General features: G+C 42.4%; 1 protein-coding gene across 26 annotated transcripts in view; it reads right to left on the bottom strand.

The window, feature by feature from the left end:
- The window catches only part of LOC139580539 (neurexin-1a-like), a 605,221-nt gene that overhangs the window by 2,519 nt on the left and 579,616 nt on the right, over nucleotides 1-23,086 (bottom strand). The gene's annotated exons all lie outside the window — the stretch shown is intronic.

The raw sequence follows: 23,086 nt of genomic DNA, 5'->3' as shown, positions 1-23,086 counted from the left end.
GGGGGGAGAGAGAGAGAGAGCGAGAGGAGGGGGTTAGGGGACAGAGAGAGAGAGAGGGAGAGAGAGAGAGAGCGAGAGAGAGGAGGAAGTGGAGTTATTATAAGTAGCTCATATCCAACACAAGGAAGACTATACCATTCCACACAGAAGACATTCCATAGCTTATATACTTCTGACAAATACTCAAAAATAAGTAACACAATGAAAGTTTATTTTCACCTTTATTGATTTCACACAATGACAACAGAAAGTGAATGGATTTCTCTCAGGTGCATTAACATCAATATACAGTATGATCAATATCATTAGCCACTATGAAAACAGCCTCAAGGTGTGCTAGCAGATTCCAGATCCCCTGACCTGAGTGCACCTACCAACAGTCACTTCATTCTATTTGTATGAGTAACTCATAACCAGTGCACCTACCAACAATCACTCATAACCATGACATGGATGAGCTCACCCACATACGGTAGAGTAGGGATGTGAGGACATTTTGACAGTCCACAGTGATTCATAGTCACCAACAACAGGCCATCCAGAGAGAACCAGCTTCGTCATTATGATGCAAATTACAAATTAGCAACATAATGATCCCCATCAATTTCAGTATATTTCATTTTCAATGAATGAAATGAATTGGCAATGGCCAATGCGGTCTCTGTAATGAACTCTAAATGTTTGATAACAGCGGATTAATAACTGAGCTATATTGCACTTTTGGGAGCCATTTGCACCGACTGAATGGGAAGCTGATTAGATATCAGACAGCCCTCTTTGTGTTCCGAGTGCCGTCCAAATTATAATCCATCTTCCATCAGCTTTCTCTGATAGGCCTCTCCACTGTTCCCCTTCATATCACTCTCTCCCATTCTCTCTCTCATTTTTATTTCTCTTTCTCGGTGTCGAGCTCTCTCTCTCATTTTCTCGTTATCCCTCTCTCTCTGTGCTAATGCCCTCCTTAGATTAAGTACTTTTAAACTTTCACCTCATCTCTTCCTCCTCTATTCCTTTATACCTTTACCTAACTTAGTGGTTCATGTTCTGACTTCAGGTTCCTGTGCACAATGTAATGGCAGATTACAGCTCATGAGAAACCCTGGACTAGAGCACTAGAGCAGGTATGCTAACAACAGACATAGGCTATGTCCCAAATGGCATCATATTCCCTATATAGTGCACTACTTTTGACCAGGGCCCATAGGGACTAAATAGAGGTAAAAACAATATATATACTGTACATAGGCACTATATAGGGAATAGGCTGCCATTTGGGTCATAGTCACAAATGCAAGGACAGGAGAAGAGAGTGCAGTAGTGCAGGTGAGCAGCTAACAATGCTAGCAGACACTCAAGGACAAGACGAGAGGAGAGCAAGCGCCGCTAGGAGATTGAGTGTGACTGAGCCTAGCAACAGATTAGCTTTGCCCGTGCCAAGCCAAGTTATCCTTGTAGACAGGTGTGAAGAAGGCGCTGGCCTTGTGGGCACAAGCCACAGGCTGACACGCTGGCGACACACCCCTCCTCCAGCTAACATTGTGAAAGGAGAGAGAGGAGAGTTTACAGTGGGTTAGCTACTTGTGTTACATTTTCAATCTATTCTTCGGTTCAGGGTCAAAGATTCGACAGTGGAGATAATGTGGTGGCTGGTGGTGTGAAGAGGAGGAGGTGGGGGAGGAGGAGGGAGGAAGAGCGGTAGAGAGAGGGAGAGAGAAAGAAGAGAGAGAGGAGAGGGTGAGAGAGGTAGAAAGAGAGAGGGAGAGCGATAGAGGTAGAGAGAGGGAGATAGAAAGAGAAACAGAGTGACTTGTTCGTATGGAGCCGTGTTCATATGCAGCCAGTCAAGCAACCTCTCCCTGACCTCGCCCGCCGTCTTGTCAACCTTCGCCCGTGGAGTGAAGATCAAGCGTGCACAACTTGTACTTTCGCTTTAAATCCTTCCAAAAAGGTCAAATAAGGGGAGCTTATATTTGTCCTGTTTCACACATGTACAAGTGTGTAACCTGTACAGTGTGTGGTGAAATGGAAATGTGTTTTTTGTCTATCCCACTCCTCCTGAGACCAGCCAGGTCACCCGTGATACAAGTCAGTATTCGACGTCCATCCATGTCTGAGGACGGGAGATGATGTGGAAACTGGCCACTAGGGGCAACAGTGAGTGCTGTTACCTGATTCCTTTAGTTATCATACACATACAAACATCAATACATCACACCTGGTCAGACCAACTAGCCCCCACCCCTACAGTATATCCCTTATTACTTCCTTCCACATGGCCTCAAACTGCACCATTTTGTTTCTCTCCATTGCCCACTCTCTTTAGATTTTTTGATAAGAAAGCATTTGACCTTTCCATTGCGTGAACTACGGAGGATTGGCTGATTTCCAGTTTTTGAGTATACGTTTTTTAAAGATAATCGATGAGAAGAGTATTGTCCAACCAATTGGGTATCTCACTGCACCCTCATATATCATGTCTTCAAATATACAGACAGACAAATTAAAAGTACATTTACATTGCAGTACCTCTGACATGGATCTTTCCAACTCCGCCCATAACTTTTTTAATTTTGAAACATTCCCAGAAGGCATGAATTATTGAGTCATTAGTAGTTTTACACTTCAGACATGACTCTGCCGTTGTGCTGTAGAATTTTGTCTCTTGTATAATACATTCTATACAATACTTTATACTGGATTAAGAATACATTTTCATTAACTGTAATTTTGTTTGTTATGTTCCAACACTCCCTCCATCTTGTGTCAATATCAGTTATTTTTATATCTTGGTTCCAATAGTTTATATTTGTTTCTACGAGATTGTCCGTTGTATAGGCTCACTGCAAGATTTTGCATACAGAAAAAAAATAATCTAATTTACATTTTGTGATATAAAACTTTTAAGTTGGATTTATTTGAAAATATTGGTCAACCCAATATTGCTTTTTAATGCTGTCTAGGAAATACATAGATTTCCTATACCAAGTCATTTACGGTTTCTATGCGTTTAGTTTTAATTGGTATTACCGAAAATGAATATAAAAACTTTGGCAGCCATGCCATTCTAAAGAGGTTCATTCTAACTGTAAGATTTAGGATAAGAATATTCCATGTAACTAGATCTGCTTTCATATTGTTGAGTAATGGAATAAAGTTATCTTTATATATTTGTTGTTTGTTTTCACTTATTAAGCATCCTAAGTATTTCATATTTTTTGTGGTCCACATAAAGGATTGCTGTAGATTGTGAGTTTTTTTTCTTATATTACCATTATTTACTTTTTTCCCATGTAAATTTTATAACCTGAGATTTTTGAGTATTAAAAATTGGTCAGGTACATCAGGAGACCATCTGCAAATAATTTTTGTTTATATTCATGTTTACCAATACTGATACCTGTTATGTTTGGATCCTGTCTAATTCTTTCTGCAAGCGGTTACAATTGTCAGGGGGTCGGGGGGACATCCTAGTCTAGTGCCCCTTTCTAAAGCAATTTCATCAGATAATGTATGATTTGTGTATATTTTTCTTTAGGACGTTTACACAATATGTTTTATAAATTAAAAAAATTCAGCTAGAAAGTTTAAAGTTTCCAATGTTTAGAATAGAAAAGGCCATTCAACACAATCAAAAGCCTTTTTTTCGGCATCAACAGCCATTATTGATTCATCTATATCTGCCTCTCCAAAGGTTGCAAGTTCGAATCCAGCGATAGAAAGTAGTTTTTAGATTTTGTTTTAAGTCTATCCCAAACCTTAAGCCTAACCTTAAAAATATGGAGTTAATGCCTAAACGTAAACACTTTGGAATTTGACGTTTGCAACAATCTTGAAATTATTTGTTTGAAAAACATGGATGAACGTCTGTTTCTGACGTGAGACTGTGAGAGCTAGTTGCCTGAGACACCCTCTGCGAGTGGGGTCACGGCATGGGATCAGACATTATTGAAGGTGACCCGAGAGAAACTAGGGTTAAATGCCTTGCTCAAGGGCAGATATTTTTTACCTAGTCGGCTCAGCTTTTCGGTTACTGGCCCAATGTTCTAACTGCTAGGCTGCATGCCAATGGGAGTCAATGGGAGACAGAATACCACCCACTCAGTCTCCCTCTCCCTTCTGACACCCCCCCCCCCCCCCCCACCCATCATTGATGTGTTGCAAATATTATATAGAACCAGTGGGCAACAACAACACATCACTGACCTTATGGAAACATATCTCAATGTACCACTAGGGATCATAGAGACATTTAAAGAGATAATAGAAATGCTTTACTTTTGCCTGCTGCGTGTCTTGAATCTATCAGTTTGTTCTTCTACTCTCTATACTAATCTCATGAAACATAAGCTCTTCTCCTGTCCTTCTTCACCCCAAGCATCTGTTGTACAGTACAGTACAATTAGCACATAATGCATGCTAATAGGGACCAATTTGGAAGATATAGAGAAGATATAGAAGAAGGAAATAATGGGACAGTGTTGCTCCGCAACAACAAAGACATGACCATCAGATGAACCCTGTAGCTACCTATGGTATGACAAGGATTAAGGATTTTATACTTTGATATATTTTTTTCCCTCTTCTTTTTTTGTGTGTCAGTTTCATCTGATATTCCTACAAGTTTAATGAACAGAGGGTGAAAGAAAAGGACATGAGCTAAAACGATTTATAGATAAGATGAAGATTACTTTATTGGTCAATTAATTGCACACAAGGTCCAAACGAAATTTGACTTCCGTTTTTAACCCAACTGCTCAGAAGGACACACATACATACAGAAGCACATACACTTTTTTTGTTGTTTGGGAGAGGTGCAGGGGGCTGCCACATTTGGCGCACTGGGAGCTGTTGTTGTGTGTTGTTAAGTGCCTTGCTCAAGAGGCACAATGGCAGGCAATGGCATTTAGGTTTTGAAATCCAGCAACCCTCCGGTTGCCAGCTCAATTCCCGCCCAATTTTTTCATGTCCGAACACGGGATTAAAACTGTAGCCCATTTGTCGCTATTACAGCGAATTAAGGATTCATTTATCTTCAATGAGCGGACTGGTCTGGGGGGGGGGGGAGTACCGTACAGTGAGATTCACTACTTAGCAGACTGGGATGGGGAGGGAGTATAGAGTTCAGAGAACAGTGAGATTCACTACTTAGCAGACTGGGATGGGGAGGGAGTATAGAGTTCAGAGAACAGTGAGATTCACTTCTTAGCAGACTGGGATGGGGAGGGAGTATAGAGTTCAGGGAACAGTGAGATTCACTACTTAGCAGACTGGGATGGGGAGGGAGTATAGAGTTCAGAGAACAGTGAGATTCACTACTTAGCAGACTGGGATGGGGAGGGAGTATAGAGTTCAGAGAACAATGAGATTCACTACTTAGCAGACTGGGATGGGGAGGGAGTATAGAGTTCAGAGAACAATGAGATTCACTACTTGTATTAGCGCTCCTGTGTTGTATTAGCGCTCCTGTCTGTATTGTGCTGACACTGATGTGTCTTTGTCCAGACAGATTAACCTTCATTAAGGATTATCAGACTAATAGTCCAGCGCCCAATGAGGTCTATCAAACTATACACACGACCCTCATCAATTAGTGTCATTACCAGTAGATATACAGTGGCCAATCTATATACTGTAACCTAATACCAACCCTAAATGTACAGTACATTAAGGCTTATTAGTCTGTACTCCAGCACCAATGGTGTCTATGAAACACAACCAGTGGAACAACCTCTTAATCCCATGAGTCACTGGTTAGCGTCACACATGCAGTAGATGTACAATAAGCATTTAATATAACCTAAAACCAACCCTAAATGTACATGAAGGATTATTAGAGTGTAGTCCAACACAATCAAACACCTGACCCATGGAACAACCCATCAGTTATCGGTTAGCCTTACTCATGCAGTAAATATACTGTAGGTCCACCATTTTATGGGTTTTGTTTGGTAAGTACTGTAGGTCTATCTCTCTGCTGTTTTTCAATAGAGCAGGGATTTCTACCCGGTATTTACAGTTGAAGTCGGAAGTTTACATACACTTATGTTGGAGTCATTAAAAGTAGTTTTTCAGCCACTCCACACATTTCTTCAAACTATAGTTTTGGCAAGTCAGTTAGGACATCTACTTTGTGCATGACACAAGTCATTTTTCCAAAAACTGTTTACAGACAGATTATTTAATTTATCCTTCAAAACAAAGAGGTGATCCTAACAGGGAATTTTTACTGGGATTAAACATCAGGAATGTTGAAAAATTGAGTTTAAATGTATTTGGCTAAGGTGTATGTAAACTTCCGACTTCAACTGTATCTCCCTGTTGTAACACACCTGAATCAGCTAATCAAGGTCATGGTGGGCAGCTAATTAGTAGAATCAGATGTATAAGATTAGGGTTAGGTTGAAGCAAAATCCAGCTAGAGGGTTGCTATTCAGGAGGGGGGTTGGTGTATGTCTGGACCCCCTCCCTGTCCTTCCTTTAGTTGGGGTGGAGAGAGAAAGATAGTTGTTATGGGGAGGTAGTCACGTACACTGACGATTGTTTAACAGACAAATGGTTGTCTTTTCATTTGTCCTTAATGAATAAAATAGCATAAAGGAACTTTGAAAATCCCTTTTTTGAGTGCGGAACCTCAACAATTTATTCGTATGTCGAGGTAGTGCCATCCCATATCGCTCCCATCCCAGAATGCTTCACTCTCCTCTCCGCATCTTCTTTAACAGTCCATCACCAAGGCAAAGCGAAGGAAATTATAAACCCAGGGAGAAATGGCGCCTGAAACAAGTGTTTAAAATTATGGCCGCTCTTATAAACTCTACTCAAGCGTACCCAAGGGTAAAATTAGACGGACAAAAAAGAACCTTAAAGTGGTGAGAGCCTAGCTTCATGATGGTACAGCAGGGGAGAGAGAGAGACAGCGAGAGGGGGGCGGGTGAGAGAGAGAAATGGGAGGGGTATGGAAGGTGAAGCGAGATAGATAGCTAGAAAGAGTGAGTATTAGAGAGACAGGGGAGAAAGGGTAGAGAGAGTGAGAGTGAGAAAGATATTGTGATGTAGAGAAAGATACTGTGAACTGAAGGGGGAAACTTTTAAGGGAGTGAACTGATGTAAAAGCTACCAGAATAACCTTTCTCCCTCTCTTCATTTAATCTCTGGTTGAAATGCTTAGTGTGCCTCCCAAATAGCACACTATTCCCTAAATAGTGCACTACTTTTGACCATTTCCTGACCATAATAAAACCCCCTGCTGTTTTATTCATGTTTTATAACCCTCCGACAACGTGTAATGTTTCAGTCATTTAGTCACAAGTCATTTCCCCTCAGCAAGGCTGTCGGGGCCTTGATGGGTGGTTGGGTTGGGGTTTCAGCAGGAGAGATAGGAGATATACCAATATATCGGGAAAAAAGAGACAGAAAATGAGACAAGCAGATATCATATGACTCTTATTCACCATGATATATACATATGATTGAGCAGAACGTAATGGTATGGCACTAAATTGCGGCAGTGCCGGTGTATGAAAGGCACTGAGAGCGGTAGTTGGAATGAAATGAGGCAAAATGAGGTATTGAAAAGGTGGTCTAGTAGCTCTGATGGTCTACTGTATGTCCTCGAAGTGACAGCTATGGTGATATGTCTCTGCTTGAATTAAAGAAGTTATTGGAGGATTCTCTTCTCTCTGTGTAATTCTAGCTTGGTCTCTTTCTTCCTCTATAGATGTCAACCTAAAGAGACCACGTCTCTCTCTCTCTCTTAGCAATCTCTTTCCATCTTTCTCTCTCTCTCTCGCTCTCTCTCTCTCTCTCTCTCTCTTTCACACACACACACACACACACTCTCTCACTTCGCTCTCTCTCTCTTTCTCAGTTTAGATTAAATACAATTCAAAAAGGCTTTATTGGCATGGGAAACATGTTTACATTGCCAAAGCAAGTAAACACTCACAAAAGTTTTTAAATAATATAGACTCTCTCTTTCTGTCTGTCTCTCTCACTCTCAGCTTTCCCTCTGCGTAATCTCTCTCTCCATCTTTCTCTCTCTGCCCCCCCATCTCGCTCTCTCTTTCTCTCTCTCTCTCTCTCTCTCTCTCTCTCTCTCTCTCTCTCTCTCTCTCTCTCTCTCTCTCTCTCTCTCTCTCTCTCTCTCTCTCTGTAACATTAGCGGTGTTGCACTGGGACTACTCATTTAAATAGCTTTGAAATGCTCGATGCAAACCCCCTTCATCCTCTACTTCTCTCAAGGAGGAGCGAAATGGGATCACAGATTCCACCCTGTCAGTTGGGATTTAAATAAATGGTCCTCTTTAAAGACTATTTCTCCTCATTTGTCCCCGGCGAAGGGGTTCATTTGTTTGACAATTTGCAATGGGAGTGAGAGCGTGGGGTTGGGGGGGGACAGGGTAAGGGATGGGGAACAGGGAATGGGATTGGAGAGGGGGGAGGTAAGTGAGGGGGAGAAATGGAGAGTAGGGAATGGGAGAAGGGATGTAGATGAAGGGGAAAACATGGACGATGGAAAGGGAGTTAAGGAAGGAGGGATGTGAGTGCTGAGGAAGGAACATAGAGAGCGAGGACAGGTGAGGCGGAGGGGGGAAGGGGTTGCTTCAGGTGAGGGTGAGGCATGTTCATGTTCTCCTTGTTGTGAAGTAACGGAGCAAACCGGACTACTTAGACTATAATGAACGGATACAGGGCCGACTGACCTTCCTTTAGTGGGATTGATGGCATGGAGAGATGTGCTCTGGTTATGCACTGTCATTTACCCTGTCGTTTATCATCTACACCTGGATGGATTTACTGTAGGCCTATACAATTCTTCCTTTACTGTACACTGGTTTGACAAGAAATATGCATGTATGTTAACCTAGGAGATACAGTTAAATTACAAACCATACAGTATATTGGGATTTGACATCCTTGGGATGGGAAAATATAGTACGAGTACAGGAGCGTGTTGTACTAATAGTAATAGTAATATACAGTACTACAGTTAAAGGGTAGGAAGCAAGAGTTTTTACTCAAGAACGTAACAACACAGTGTGGTCCAGTGGCGACCCGTTATTCTGCCCCACCTGTTTTGAGCCCCACCTATTTAGCTAAAAAATATCTAATATTGTTTCTAGCAAAACACCAGTCTCAACGTCAACAGTGAAGAGGCGACTCCAGGATGCTGGCCTTCTAGGCAGAGTTGCAAAGAAAAAGCCATATCTCAGACTGGCCAATAAAAAGAAAAGATTAAGATGGGCAAAAGAACACTGGACAGAGGAACTCTGCCTAGAAGGTCAGCATCCCGGAGTCGCCTCTTCACTGATGACGTTGAGACTGATGTTGTGCGGGTACTATTTAATGAAGCTGCCAGTTGAGGACTTGTGAGGGGTCTGTTTCTCAAACTAGACACTCTAATGTACTTGTCCTCTTGCTCAGTTGTGCACCGGGGCCTCCCACTCCTCTTTCTATTCTGGTTAGAGACAGTTTGCGCTGTTCTGTGAAGGGAGTAGTACACAGCGTTGTACGAGATCTTCAGTTTCTTGGCAATTTCTTACATGGAATAGCCTTCATTTCTAAGAACATGAATAGACTGACAAGTTTCAGAAGAAATGTCTTTTTTCTAGCCATTTTGAGCCTGAATTGAACCTACAAATGCTGATGCTCCAGATACTCAACAAGTTTAAAGCAGGCCAGTTTTATTGATTCTTTAATCAGAACAACAGTTTTCACTGGGCTAACATAATTGCAAAAGGGTTTTCTAATGATCAATTAGCCTTTAAAAATGATAAACCTGGATTAGCTAACACAACATGCCATTGGAACACAGGAGTGATGGATGCTGATAATGGGCCTCTGTGCGCCTATGTAGATATTCCATAAAAAATCAGCCATTTCCAGCTACAATAATCATTTACAACATTAACAGTGTCTACACTGTATTTCTGATCAATTTGATGTTATTTTAATGGACAAAAAAATTGCTTTTTTTTAAAAAACAAGGACATTTCTAAGTGACCCCAAACTTTTGAACGGTAGTGTACGTCACCGCAAAATCTAGGGGGAGAGCTCAAAAATTCAAGCCCCTTGGGTGCTGCCATAGAGTTACATTAGAAGTGCCCATCCAAGAAGGCTCAAGGTCATTGGCCACAGATAAAATGATAAAATCAGATCACGTTATATCTACCTTAGCTTTGATTGGACTGATCATGTCAGCATACTTTCAAAATCTTAGCTAGCAAGCTAGACAAGCAGTCATCATCATGAATCATGTCAACAATCTACTGGCAAATCCTTTTCAATCCTTGTGATATGAAGATAAATTATAGATAAAACGTATAGGTGCTCATCGTCCATTGGACATAAACCACAAATTCAACAATGAGTGGATTGGAAGGCTAACTGCAAGCATTTGCAAAGAAATCACTAGCCTGCTATTCAGTGGAGTGGGCGTGTGATTCAAGTCTGGGTTTAAGGGTATATCTTCCTAGCTTAAAAGGATAAACATTCAACACCATGGGCATTGGCCATGCTGTCAATCCAGCATGACTTCTGCCTCGTTCAAAACAACTGGAAACTCGGAGCTGGGAAATCTCAGACTTCAGTGAGTTCAAGACAACTGGGAACTCGAAAAGAAAAACGAGCTCCAACTCGGAACTCTGGCCTCTTTCTAGAGCTTTGACCTGAAGATGACTGACGTCATGATTCAACCTTATTATCTTTTTAGAGTTCCCAGTTGTCTTGAATGCACCATAAACCCAGAGAATACCAGACTTTTATGACAAAGTTTGATGACAAAATTTGCCCACAAGGACGGCCGCGCCACCTTCCAGTTCAAGTGAGCACAGCACAACAAGGTGAGTCCAAAAATGTACAGTTTTGTATGCTGCTGCAAAAATTATGTAATATGCCAGGGAGATATGTATACTGTAGCTAAGAAAGTAATACTAAGTGTGTAGTAAGCTGTTATTAGCCCATGTGTCTCACCCTAATAATTTGGTCCCTTTCCCCCTCATCATTTAGCCTACTGTTCTGACTTGGTGGTGTACATGTAGCCTATAGCCTGTTTTAGAGAAATGTAATCATTGAATATTGTAAGAGCTTTCATTGTCTGCGTATATGCCCCCTTTATTTATCCTAGGCCTCTGACTTGGTGTGCAGGGAGAATACTGTAAGAATGGCCCATGTTCTGAATTCTGTCGCTATAAATTTCATAAGTGCTGAACAAATAATTATATTTAGCTCGCTCATTAATGTCTTAAACTAAATTACGAATTGCCTCTTATCCGCTCGTTGTCCCCTTATGCCGTAGTTTGTACATCTCAATTGTCAGTAGAAACCGCATTTGTTTAAGAAAGTCAGCCATATCAGCTGTTTTTTTAAAAGGCAGTATATGAGGCTGAATGAACTATTTCGTTGCCAGACAAGGCTCTGCTGATAGCCAGGTGTAGCAGTGGTAAGGATTCACACTATGGTGCTGAAAAGAAAGCTCTGCTGTTGGGACAGCTTTATGTAGGCCCTAACAGTTTGTGGGCACTGTCACCGTTATAGTGCAATTAATGTATTGTTTAGTCTTTTGCTGGCATGCATCTAAAACAATTATTTTGTTTGCCCCAAGAAGATTTACATGCAAAAATTGCCACCGGTGTGGTCAAAGACTTAGTAACATAGTCATAGTCACGATCTGGTTACCTATAACTACAAAAATGGTTATGTTTTGGGATTATTACATATTTACCATATTTACCAAATAAGTAAATATTACATATTTACTTATTTCCAGATGTCTTCTAAACTGCCCACAATGCACTATTTCTCAACATCAAATGGAGAATCTACTCTGTGATACCTAGTTCGTATGCTAGCTCGGTAGCTAGCTCAAGCTGGCTAACGTTAGCATCCTCATGCGCTTCACAGACTTTGTGGCTGTGTTATCTAGTGGGAACCCGTTAGCACGACAGGCTCTGGTGCCTTCTTGCCGTGGCCTCAAAACAAAAGAGAAAATCATACCTGCTAATTGTGTAGTACCTCGTCTGTTCTACTTTTTGTTTTGTCAACTTTATGGCATGTATTCTGAGAAGTATCTAAGAAGTAGGCTGTAGGGAGATTTGAGTTTTGTGACTTTTTCCGCCTTGGCTTAGTGTTAGCACGCTAGCTGACTGACATCTGGAATCTATGTAATAGGGATTTTTCGTGCTATATAGCTATTGCATTTCACTGACTCTCCCACACCCTAGGAAAACATTTTCCGACATGACTTTGCCATTCTTTGGATTTCTGATGGGTTTTATGTAATACCTGGCAAAAATAGAAAAGTGAGTTGTAACTTTGCGTTGGGACTTTGATGTGTATACTAATGCAAATCCACATGTTACATGTGGTTACGTTTATGCTACCTACCCTTTAAGGATGTTCACCACAATTCAGTATTACATCCAGGACAGTTTAGTCAGCTATAACCATGCATGTAACATGATAGATAAATGGTTATGTAGTATCCAACCCAGGACTATGGTTGCAAACCTACCTAGCTAGGATGAAGTACACTCCCCTCCGTATTTATTTGTAAATTTGGCTCTATACGCCAGCATTTTGGTTTTGAGATCAAATGTTTCATGAGGGGACAGTACAGAAGTTCAACTTTTATTTGAGGGTATTTTAATATATTTCTGTTTTATTGTTTCGATATGAAAGCACTTTATGTATCTAGTCCCCCTATTTGAAAAAGTTGTATTATTTTTTGTATTAGTCAAAAGGTTCATTTTTCTTTCCCATATTCCTACAATGAAATTACTACAATATCTGTATGTCTTTAGCTAAAATGAGGTTGGCTATCTTACTGACATGTCACTATAATCCACACAGATTAGTTGAACAGTAGCGCCAACATTTCCTCACCACAATCACCAGCTGTCAAACTCAGACTTGTCGCACCACAGCAGAGGATCAGCCCTAGTAGAAAGGTCACTGTAGCAACCTACTGCTGGAGTATAGCTTCCTTCCAGAAGGCCCAACACAAATGGTATTACTTATAATCTCTCCTCTTCAAATGAGAGAAGAAGAAGTAATGCCATCCATTCATCTCTCTATCTCTTCCTTCACGAACAGACAGATCATCTGTTTCATCCTACTGCTGGTGTAAGCTGTGTTAAGTAACAAACAGGTGTTACATTTGTCCTTAAAGTACGTAACTGTCCAGTGAAAATCTCACTTCATGTTCTGTTAATTTATACCAAAATAATGTTGTTGGCCTCCTGAGGAGGATGAGCAGTCCAATCAGTGGTCTACTCGCATGCATATTTTTAATGACCGGTATACGCCCACACTATTACAACACAGAAAATCTGTTTTTTTAAATACTTCATTACCATTTTTTGGAAGGAAAACAATTTCACTCATATGTAATTAATTATAGGTTAATTATAGGCCATATCTAATGGACATCTGGAAACACTGGACAGTTTGATTTGAGCCTTTAAGAAGAAGTGACCCCATCCCTCCATCACTCTATCAACTCAACCACTGCTTGAGCTGCTCCTTTCCTAACATATTAACTTAAGAATGGTTTTACATTTGTCCTTAATTAGCTGAATGTCCTCGAGACAAAGAAGTGACACCATCCATTCTTTGCTTGCTTCCTTTATTTACCCATCCATCCCTCCATCTATTCCTTACTTACACTTAAGTCAGGTATTAAGTCTGTCTTTAGATATTAACTTAACTCAATCTTCCGTCACTTCTTTAATTAGCCATTTGTCCTTGAGAAGAAGAGATGATACCATTCACCCCTATATTCATCCATCAATCGATTACCTCCATCCCTCCCTTTACTTTCAGTACGGCAAGCTGGCCTTGGCCTACGTAAGTCTATGTCCATGACCCTGAGTGTGGACCTGAGTGTGTCTGATTTCAGGCATGCATGTGCGAGCCCAGAGTGACTCTGGCTATCTGATAATGCTCACAGGACTGTGAATTGAACACAGAACTGACCGAGCGAGCATGAAATGAGTTCAACCAATGCTGTGATGATTAATAAACCGTGCTTGACCTTCCAAGTAAATGGTGCAGCGGAGATCTGGAGCCCTTTTACCCATAATGCTCAGTGTGAGCATGTCTGGGTCCAAGGGAGAGAGGGACAGGAAATGAGAGTAGGGCATATGGAAGCTTTCTGTCTCTGCATGACCGCAGCTAAACTCAGGGTGTATCCGAATTGGTACCATATTTCCTATATAGTGCGCTAATTTTGACCAGAGCCATTGTGTGTCAATTTGGACACAACCCAAGTGTCTGCTTTAGCTAGAAGAAGTCCTGGATGGATGGGTGGGGGGATATGGATACAGTGATGAATGGCATGATGAAATGTATGCCAAGTAGGTTAATATGTTAATACATGTGTGCTAATGTCATCATGAATACTAAAAGGTGCACACAGAATACTAGTGATTTCTATACATTTTTTCTGCTGTGAACTGTATCCGATCCTCAGTCCTGGTTTGCTTTTGAGAAAAATGAATAGACTGTAATAATGAGAGGAAAACAGGGGGCAATAAGGTATTCATATTAATGATGAATAAATATAATATTCGTCCTGTATCAGATTCTAGTCTTCTTTCTTGATTATATGCTCATAAACTCACAATGATTAGAGGAAGCCTGATAAGTGCCTAGTGTAAATCCCCAGATTTTTGTTGTTGTTGAACAGAGCACAATATGAGTCAAATGGTTTGAATCTGGTATGAGTGAGCATTTGGTCTTTTGAGCAATTTATCCATATTCTCTTTATCCTCTTCATAAACTTACAATGATTATAATGAAACTGCTGTAGTAGCCTATACTGAAGAAAAAAATATCCTGTGTGAGTGAGTATTTGCCCTTTTGGCTGGGGACAATGGGGACAATGCCAGAACAAGGCCGCTGCTGCCTGCTGGAAGACTAAAAGGTAACGCCACAATATTTTATGGATGTTATTCCATTCCCTTAGCTAGGGCAATAATGCATTTCATGCATCATAGACCTTTCCTAAAGGGAATCAGGCAGGGGTTAGGGAGGGGGGGGCTACAGCAAGTGTTTACTTTTCGGTTTGCTTAATGCCTCTGCAGAAAGCAATTCCACCACTTGGTGAACCCAGAGAAGGGTCCCGGGAGTTGTGTTTTTCTAAAAACCACCGCTGAGGCGAGCTCCTCTTCTCCTCGTTTCCCCCTCGCTAGGGTTAAATCTGGCATCTGCCACTCAAAACGAATAAACAGACACATTGGTTACGTCCCCAAAAGGCACCCTATTCACTATGTAGGGCTCTGGTCAAAAGTAGTGCACTATGTAGGCAATAGGGTGCCATTTGGGATGCGGTAAATGCCTTAGCGTCAAAGTTTAGCATGCTGATGACGCTGACGCAAAGCCAGAGAGATGGAAGGTTGGAGGAATGGAAGGAGGTTGGAAAGGAGTAAGAAATAATTGAAAATATGAATAGAGAGGAATCAGCATACAGGGAGAGGAGGGAGCGGTGGGGTCTGACAGCCAAGCAGACATGACTGGGAAATCCTGTTCCCTCAAAGACAAGTTATTATTATTATTATTTGTGCATGCACGTGTGTCAGTGAGCCGTGTCTGGGGTTTATCTCCACCGAGGAAGAGATAGGCCAACATCAAATGGAAGAAAATACCAAAATATTGCAAACATGGTTCACAGAATATTGACTACAATGGCGGAAGAATTGGCATAGCTTCATCTGTTAAAGGCCAACAAGCAGAGTCAATTCAAGGGTCTAAAGCACAGACGATGCTTGATGATTTATTTTCTCAATTGCTGTGACGGAATAGCCTATAAATTGTTTGGTTTCAATTGGTGAGGAGGATGTGTCCTTATCTTACTCTTGCTAGGGAATTTATCAAGTCAGAATATGGATATAGGACTTTAGATGCAAAGTCTCATTTTGACTTCAGTTATTTCTTAACATGTCTGCCAGGCAGCACCTAATTAAATAATGTGCTACAGTGGTTGGTGCTCTATAGGCCGTTGCCTTGTTTTCCAAAGCTGGATTTTCCAAAGCTGGATTTGGAATGCTCATGGCCATGGCATGAGTAAGGTCTATTGACATGCATGGTGCATGGTGCTCAGCAGTGGAACAGAGAAGAGAACATAGGGAGAGAAGGAGAGAGACCTCTTGCTGGGTATGATTGAATAGCCTATTATATGTGGGCAGTGACCTCCCAAGCCAGCAGCGTTGTGTTATTATTTCATTAATCTAAGCGCTAGTATAAAACAATATTTTACCAACATATTTTATTTTATTTACAGGGTGCTTTCCCTTTCCTGTCACTGCCATTTGATTTATGGGCCTTTTCTATACGTCGTTTTTGTTCACTCTCTTTCATAAACCAAACATATTAGCCACCAAATGTTAAACACTTTGGTGGCTATGTTGATGTCAATGTGATGTAAAAGGCTGGGGGATGGAAATTAGAGGAGCGAAGATGAAAGAGAGAAAACATGTAGATGATTAACCTTAACCTGCCTAAAGGCAAGTGGTTGGTGGAGAGAGAGAACGTAAGGAGGGGGGTGAGAGATCATTTGCTGAAACGCTGTGGGATGAGTATGATAGCAGCCTTCATACTACTTGGGTTCTCATCTCCAGCCTTCTTGTGTTGGCTAGGCTGTGATGAATTGTATATTTCGCACGACACAGAAGACTTGGAATAACTATTAACAGATGTGAAGAGACAAGGTAAATAAAAATGTGTGAACTAAAACACACATCCATAAAAAAAACGACAGTATGTAGATAAGATACAGTTGGATGTTAGGGATTGCTCTATGGGCTAAAGGGGCAATCTGGCTCTGGTTAGGAACTGATCATTAGATCAACCTTCCATGCCATTTCTCTCTGCTTGACTCCACTGAGAGTTGGCCCAGTCCGTTCGGCTTGACTCCACTCAGGATTGGCCCTGTCTGTTCTGTGGGCTCTCACTAGGACATGCAGCTGTTCTGTGAGGTGGCCTTGGCACTGTCCAGACTCAGTGTGTGTCCCAAATGGCACCTTATTTCCTATCTAATGCACTACTATTGACCAGGGCCCATGGGGGGCCCCTAAGGCCAAAGGGCTCTGGTCAAAAGTAATGCACTATGAATAGAATAGTGTTGTCAGGATACCAACATTTTAGTGACAATACAATACCAGACCAAAGTATCATAATACCAAGTAGTATGTGTGCATGCGGGAACAATTCAGAGTTCACATACACCCCCCACACACAGCCTAGTCTCATCCATATGTATCCCTGTATCACTGTGTGGTGTCTTGAACCAGAGGGCCCAGGGGGAGGATTTGCTGCAATGTGATCTAATCTTAATACCAGCCCCACACTCTTAGAAAAAAAGAGTTCTAAAGGGGTTCTGCGGCTGTCCCCATAGGAGATCCCTTTTTGGTTCCAGGTAGAACCCTTTTAGGATCCACGTAGAACCCTCTGGAAACGGTTCAAGATGGAACCCAAAATGATTCTACCTGGAACCAAAACGGTTCTATCTGGAACCATAGCGAGTTCTTCAAAGGGTTCTCCGAAGGAGGGACCTTTTTTTCTTAGAGTGCAGCCCTATACTCAGCCCCTGGCCCCAGGCTATCCCAGCACAGCTCTATACTCAGCCCCTAGCCCCAGGCTATCCCAGCACAGCTCTATACTCAGCCCCTAGCCCCAAGCTATCCCAGCACAGCTCTATACTCAGCCCCTATCCCCAGGCTATCCCAGCACAGCTCTATACTCAGCCCCTAGCCCCAGGCTATCCCAGCACAGCTCTATACTCAGCCCCTAGCCCCAGGCTATCCCAGCACAGCTCTATACTCAGCCCCTAGCCCCAGGCTATCCCAGCACAGCTCTATACTCAGCCCCTAGCCTCAGGCTATCCCAGCACAGCTCTATACTCGGCCCCTAGCCCCAGGCTATCCCAGCACAGCTCTAGCCTTGGTCCCAGCTCTATACCACCATTCTTCACCATATATATCCCTATGTGGTCTCTTCAAACAGAGGGACCAGGGAGATGATTCAATTTGGTGCAGTGTGATCTAATCCGGCTCCTGCTGGAAGATTAGCTCTGTGTGAGTGAACCTCGTGCTGCTGGCTCCGGGGATGCATCCGAAATGGCACCCTATTCCCTATATAGTGCATTACTTTTGACCGGAGCACTATGGGTCCAGGTCATACAGAAGTAGTGCACTAAATAGGAAACAGGGTGCGATTTGTGATACACTAACTCGCCGCTTGCCACAGTTTACTTCCTCCCAGAGGTAAGAGAAATAAAGCAGGGCAATAAGTAAGCTGGTCTGATCGATGTCGCTTGATGGCTGTCGGGGGGTTGAGGGACGAGGGACGAAGATGTGGGGTCAGGCCGCTGTGGGACGAGTGTCCAGTGATATAGCCTACAGCATGATCTAGAATTGACCTTGGGGGAGAGAGGGGGAGGGGGAGGGGGAGGGGGAGGGGGAAGGAGAGAGAGAGAGAGAGAGAGAGAGAGAGAGAGAGAGAGAGAGAGAGAGAGGAGGTAGAGAGCGAGAGAAAAGGCAAAATAAAGAGAGAGAGAGAGAGGGCGAGAGAGAGAGAAAGGGAGAGAGAGTCTGCTGCCATTGGAAAGTTCTCCAAATGGAATCGTCTTGTGTGTTATTTACCTCTAGCCTTCTTTTATCTTATTTGACAGTGATGTTCTGCACTTATAGCGGGTCAGGGTCAAGGTAATTTAGGACATTTCCTAATAATGGGGAAAAGTTCTACAACTACTTTTAATAGTCATAGTCATTTTGCAGAGCATTGCAATTCTAAAGTGCTTTATTGATTAAAAAAAACTAAGTACAGTACGAAAAAGTAATAAAAGTATAGAAATGTATGCACTCACTCTGGATAAGAGCATCTAGAAAACTCATAGTATAGCACCATAGAGAGCCAAGGAGAGCATAGCACCATAGAGAGCCAAGGAGAGCATAGCACCATAGAGAGCCAAGGAGAACATAGCACCATAGAGAGCCAAGGAGAGCATAGCACCATAGAGAGCCAAGGAGAGCATAGCACCATAGAGAGCCAAGGAGAGCATAGCACCATAGAGAGCCAAGGAGCGTATAGCACCATAGAGAGCCAAGGAGAACATAGCACCATAGAGAGCCAAGGAGAGCATAGCACCATAGATAGCCAAGGAGAGCATAGCACCATAGAGAACCAAGGAGAGCATAGCACCGTAGATAGCCAAGGATAACATAGCACCATAGAGAGCCAAGGAGAACATAGCACCGTAGATAGCCAAGAATAACATAGCACCATAGAGAGCCAAGGAGAGCATAGCACCATAGATAGCCAAGGAGAACATAGCATAGCATAACATGGAGACTTATAGTCTGTCAGTAAACGATTTAGTTTTTTCACCTTTCAGAGTGAATCGGTAAACATGGTGTCAGTAAACAATTTAGTTTTTTCACCTTTCAGAATAGATAGCCAAGGAGAGCATAGCACCATAGAGAGCCAAGGAGAGCATAGCACCTTAGAGAGCCAAGGAGAGCATAGCACCTTAGAGAGCCAAGGAGAGCATAGCACCATAGAGAACCAAGGAGAGCATAGCACCATAGAGAACCAAGGAGAGCATAGCACCATAGAGAACCAAGGAGAGCATAGCACCATAGAGAGCCAATGAGAGCATAGCACCATAGAGAACCAAGGAGAACATAGCACCATAGAGAACCAAGGAGAGCATAGCACCATAGAGAACCAAGGAGAGCATAGCACCATAGAGAACCAAGGAGAACATAGCACCATAGAGAGCCAAGGAGAGCATAGCACCATAGAGAGCCAAGGAGAGCATAGCACCATAGAGAACCAAGGAGAGCATAGCACCATAGAGAGCCAAGGAGAACATAGCACCATAGAGAACCAAGGAGAACATAGCACCATAGAGAACCAAGGAGAGCATAGCACCATAGAGAACCAAGGAGAGCACCATAGCAAGGAGTGGGACAGTACAGTAACAGTAACCTGAGAAACTGTCCCACGCTGCATCAGTGACAGAGGATCCAGTCCTTCACGGTTGGCTGGCTGCACTGTCACAGATCCAGTGCTGAGCGCTCCTCCAAGTGTGTGAATGGCCCTGAACGCAGATATTAATCAGGATGTGGTGTTAGACAGCTGTCACCAGGGGAGCCCAGCAGAACCGGTGTCAAATCTCCCCTCGCTAGCAAGAGAGGGAAAGGAAGGATACCTAGGATATTCTGTTCGGGGAAGCAGTGTGTGCCTCTAAAGCATCCACACTGGAGCACACTCGTTCCTTTGACAGATCACCTTGTCAGAGACAGAGACGATGCTGCAATGCTCACTAAACTATGAGATGATGTGGTACATGCAAACCTGTAATGCTAACTAATTGACTTGGTTAATGTACTCATCTCTCTCATTTTGGGCTCCCGAGTGACGCAGCGGTCTAAGGCACTGCATCTCAGTGCTAAAGGCATCACTACAGACCCTGGTTCGATTCCAGGCTGTATCACAACCGGCCGTGATTGGGAGTCCCATAGGGCGGCGCACAATTGGCCCAGCGTCGTCCGGATTAGGGTTTGGCCGGGGTAGGCCGTCATTGTAAATTAGAATTTATTCTTAACTGAATTGCCTAGTTAAATAAAATAAAAAAGAAACATCTCATTGCATTGCTCTCTTGACCAAGGTAAGCAGATCTAACATGGAACAGTCTCCTTGGGTATACGAGCAGTCTAGATGTGTCCAGCCTGGACTGTGATATATGTATGAACACTGGGTATTAGATCATTAGTACGTAGCCTAACAGACAAGTACTGGTACAACAGACTACACCTATACAGACAGATGGACAGCCTGGATGTACAAGAGACAGACAGACAGTAGTCTGAGAGTGCTGTGGGGTAGACATTCATTTAGTTCTGGCTTTATTACTGCATACAGATCGATACAGAGAGAGCTAAGGCCTTACGTCTGGACCTAGTAGTTCTCCCTTTCTCTCCATCCACTCGGTGCCCATTAGAAAAGCACCAGGGTCACCTGCTATCTGTGGCAAGGTGGGTAGATTCAATTCCAGGGTAATAGGAACATTATAAACATACACATTTTACCACAGACTAGTAGGAGAAATGTGGTTATACTGTATGTAGAATATGCACTGTGTTTATGTAGCATAAGTTAACATTTAGCAATACATGATTAAAAAGCTGGATTACAGTGTTGTCTAGAAGGTTTTACTGTATCTGTTTGTATGATTACAGAACTTGCATTTCACTTCTTAAGAAATGTAGATATTCTGCAATTCAATATGTTGTTTATTATTGTAACATTGATAATGCAAGTTGTGTCAGCAAGCGGTACGTCAAAGCCTCCTTCCCTAGAAGCTGTACCAGAAAGTAAACAGAGAAATGCTTTCAATTTGTTTACAAATTGTCTACAGTACCTGGCATTGAGGTTAGAAGGTCTTTGATGAGAAACATTTTCAAAACAACTTATTTTTGCTGGGATACTTTATGTTAGCACAAAGCTTTCAGAATGTAGCTATTATTGCTAGTCAAGCAATCCGATTTAGTTTTTTCACCTTTCAGAGTGAATCGGTAAACATGGTGTCAGTAAACTATTTAGTTTTTTCACCTCTCAGAGTGAATCGGTAAACATGGAGACTTATAGTCTGTCAGTAAACAATTTCGTTTTTTCACCTTTCAGAGTGAATCCGTAAACATGGAGACTTATAGTCTGTCAGTAAATGCATCCTTGAACCTGAACTAGGAGGCATTTGGCTGAAAAGAGTTGGTTTCATCACGAGAGAGGCGAGAGTGTTGTTGTGTTGTCTCAGAGGACAGTTACTGTTAAGAGGGTGTTTGTTTGTTTGTTTTCCTGTGCGTGTCGTCTATTTGTGTGTGAGCGAGAGTATGTGAGATTGTGTGTGCGAGTGTTTGTGTGTTTATGTGTTTTCCTAGGAGACAATACAAAAACAATGACAGCGCTCCTCAAGATGTCATGTGTAATCAGCGCCTCCTAAACGCTGGCGAACGTGACACAACAGCATGCTAGTCCTACTGGCTGGCTGTTATGATTTTACTGTAATTAATTACATTTGGGACCCAACAAGCCTACAAGGCAACAAAACATGTATTAGCTATACACACTTATAGTGGAACCAGAGACCGGTTTTGAAAGCATCAGATGATTAGGATTATGTTTATTCAATATTGAATATATTCATACCTGTCCCAAATGAGATAATCCAAAAATGAATCAACTAGCTAGCTACTGAACAAGTGAAGTCAGAACAGCCTATCTACACTCATTGACATGATCTTTAGGAATCACTGTGGAGTATGATGATTACCATTAGGCATTATCTTATTGTAGCCTTTACTTCTATGAATTGATATTTGACATATGTGGTGTGAGGCAAGGTTGCGGGTCAAGTCCATTTCAATTCAGCCAATTAAAAAAGTAAACTGGAATAGAACTCCCAACATTGACTGAATCAAAACAGAATCGACCCCAATCCTGGTGTGAACGTGAAGAAAATAACACAGACTTTAAGGTAACTGGAAAAATACTGTCATGACTTTGACACACAAATACTTGTGAAGCCTTTACTATACCTTCCATCACAGTGAGCTGGTTAACTTCTTGGTGCCTAGAGGAGTGGACTGACTGTGAGTGTGATAGTGACACACTAAACTTGAAACATTGCCTACAGTAGCTTCAATAAAGAGCCTTAAGAACCTTGGTGGTGAACTGACTATGAGTGTGATCGTGACACACAGAGACACTAGTGGTACGGTGACAGACTGGTGGTATGGTGAGAGACTGGTGGTACGGTGACAGACTGGTGGTATGGTGAGAGACTGGTGGTACGGTGACAGACTGGTGGTATGGTGAGAGACTGGTGGTACGGTGACAGACTGGTGGTATGGTGAGAGACTGGTGGTACGGTGAGAGACTGGTGGTACAGTGACAGACTGGTGGTATGGTGAGAGACTGGTGGTATGGTGAGATACTGGGGGTACGGTGACAGACCGACAGAGAGACTGGTGATACGGTGAGAGACTGGCAGAGAGACTGATGGTACGGTTAGAGACTGACGGTATGG

This window comes from Salvelinus alpinus, chromosome 7 (genome assembly GCF_045679555.1).
Source record: "Salvelinus alpinus chromosome 7, SLU_Salpinus.1, whole genome shotgun sequence".
Classification (NCBI taxonomy): Eukaryota; Metazoa; Chordata; class Actinopteri; order Salmoniformes; family Salmonidae; genus Salvelinus; species Salvelinus alpinus.
Note: the sequence above shows the minus strand (reverse complement) of the source record. Positions and strands in the feature narration are given on the sequence as shown.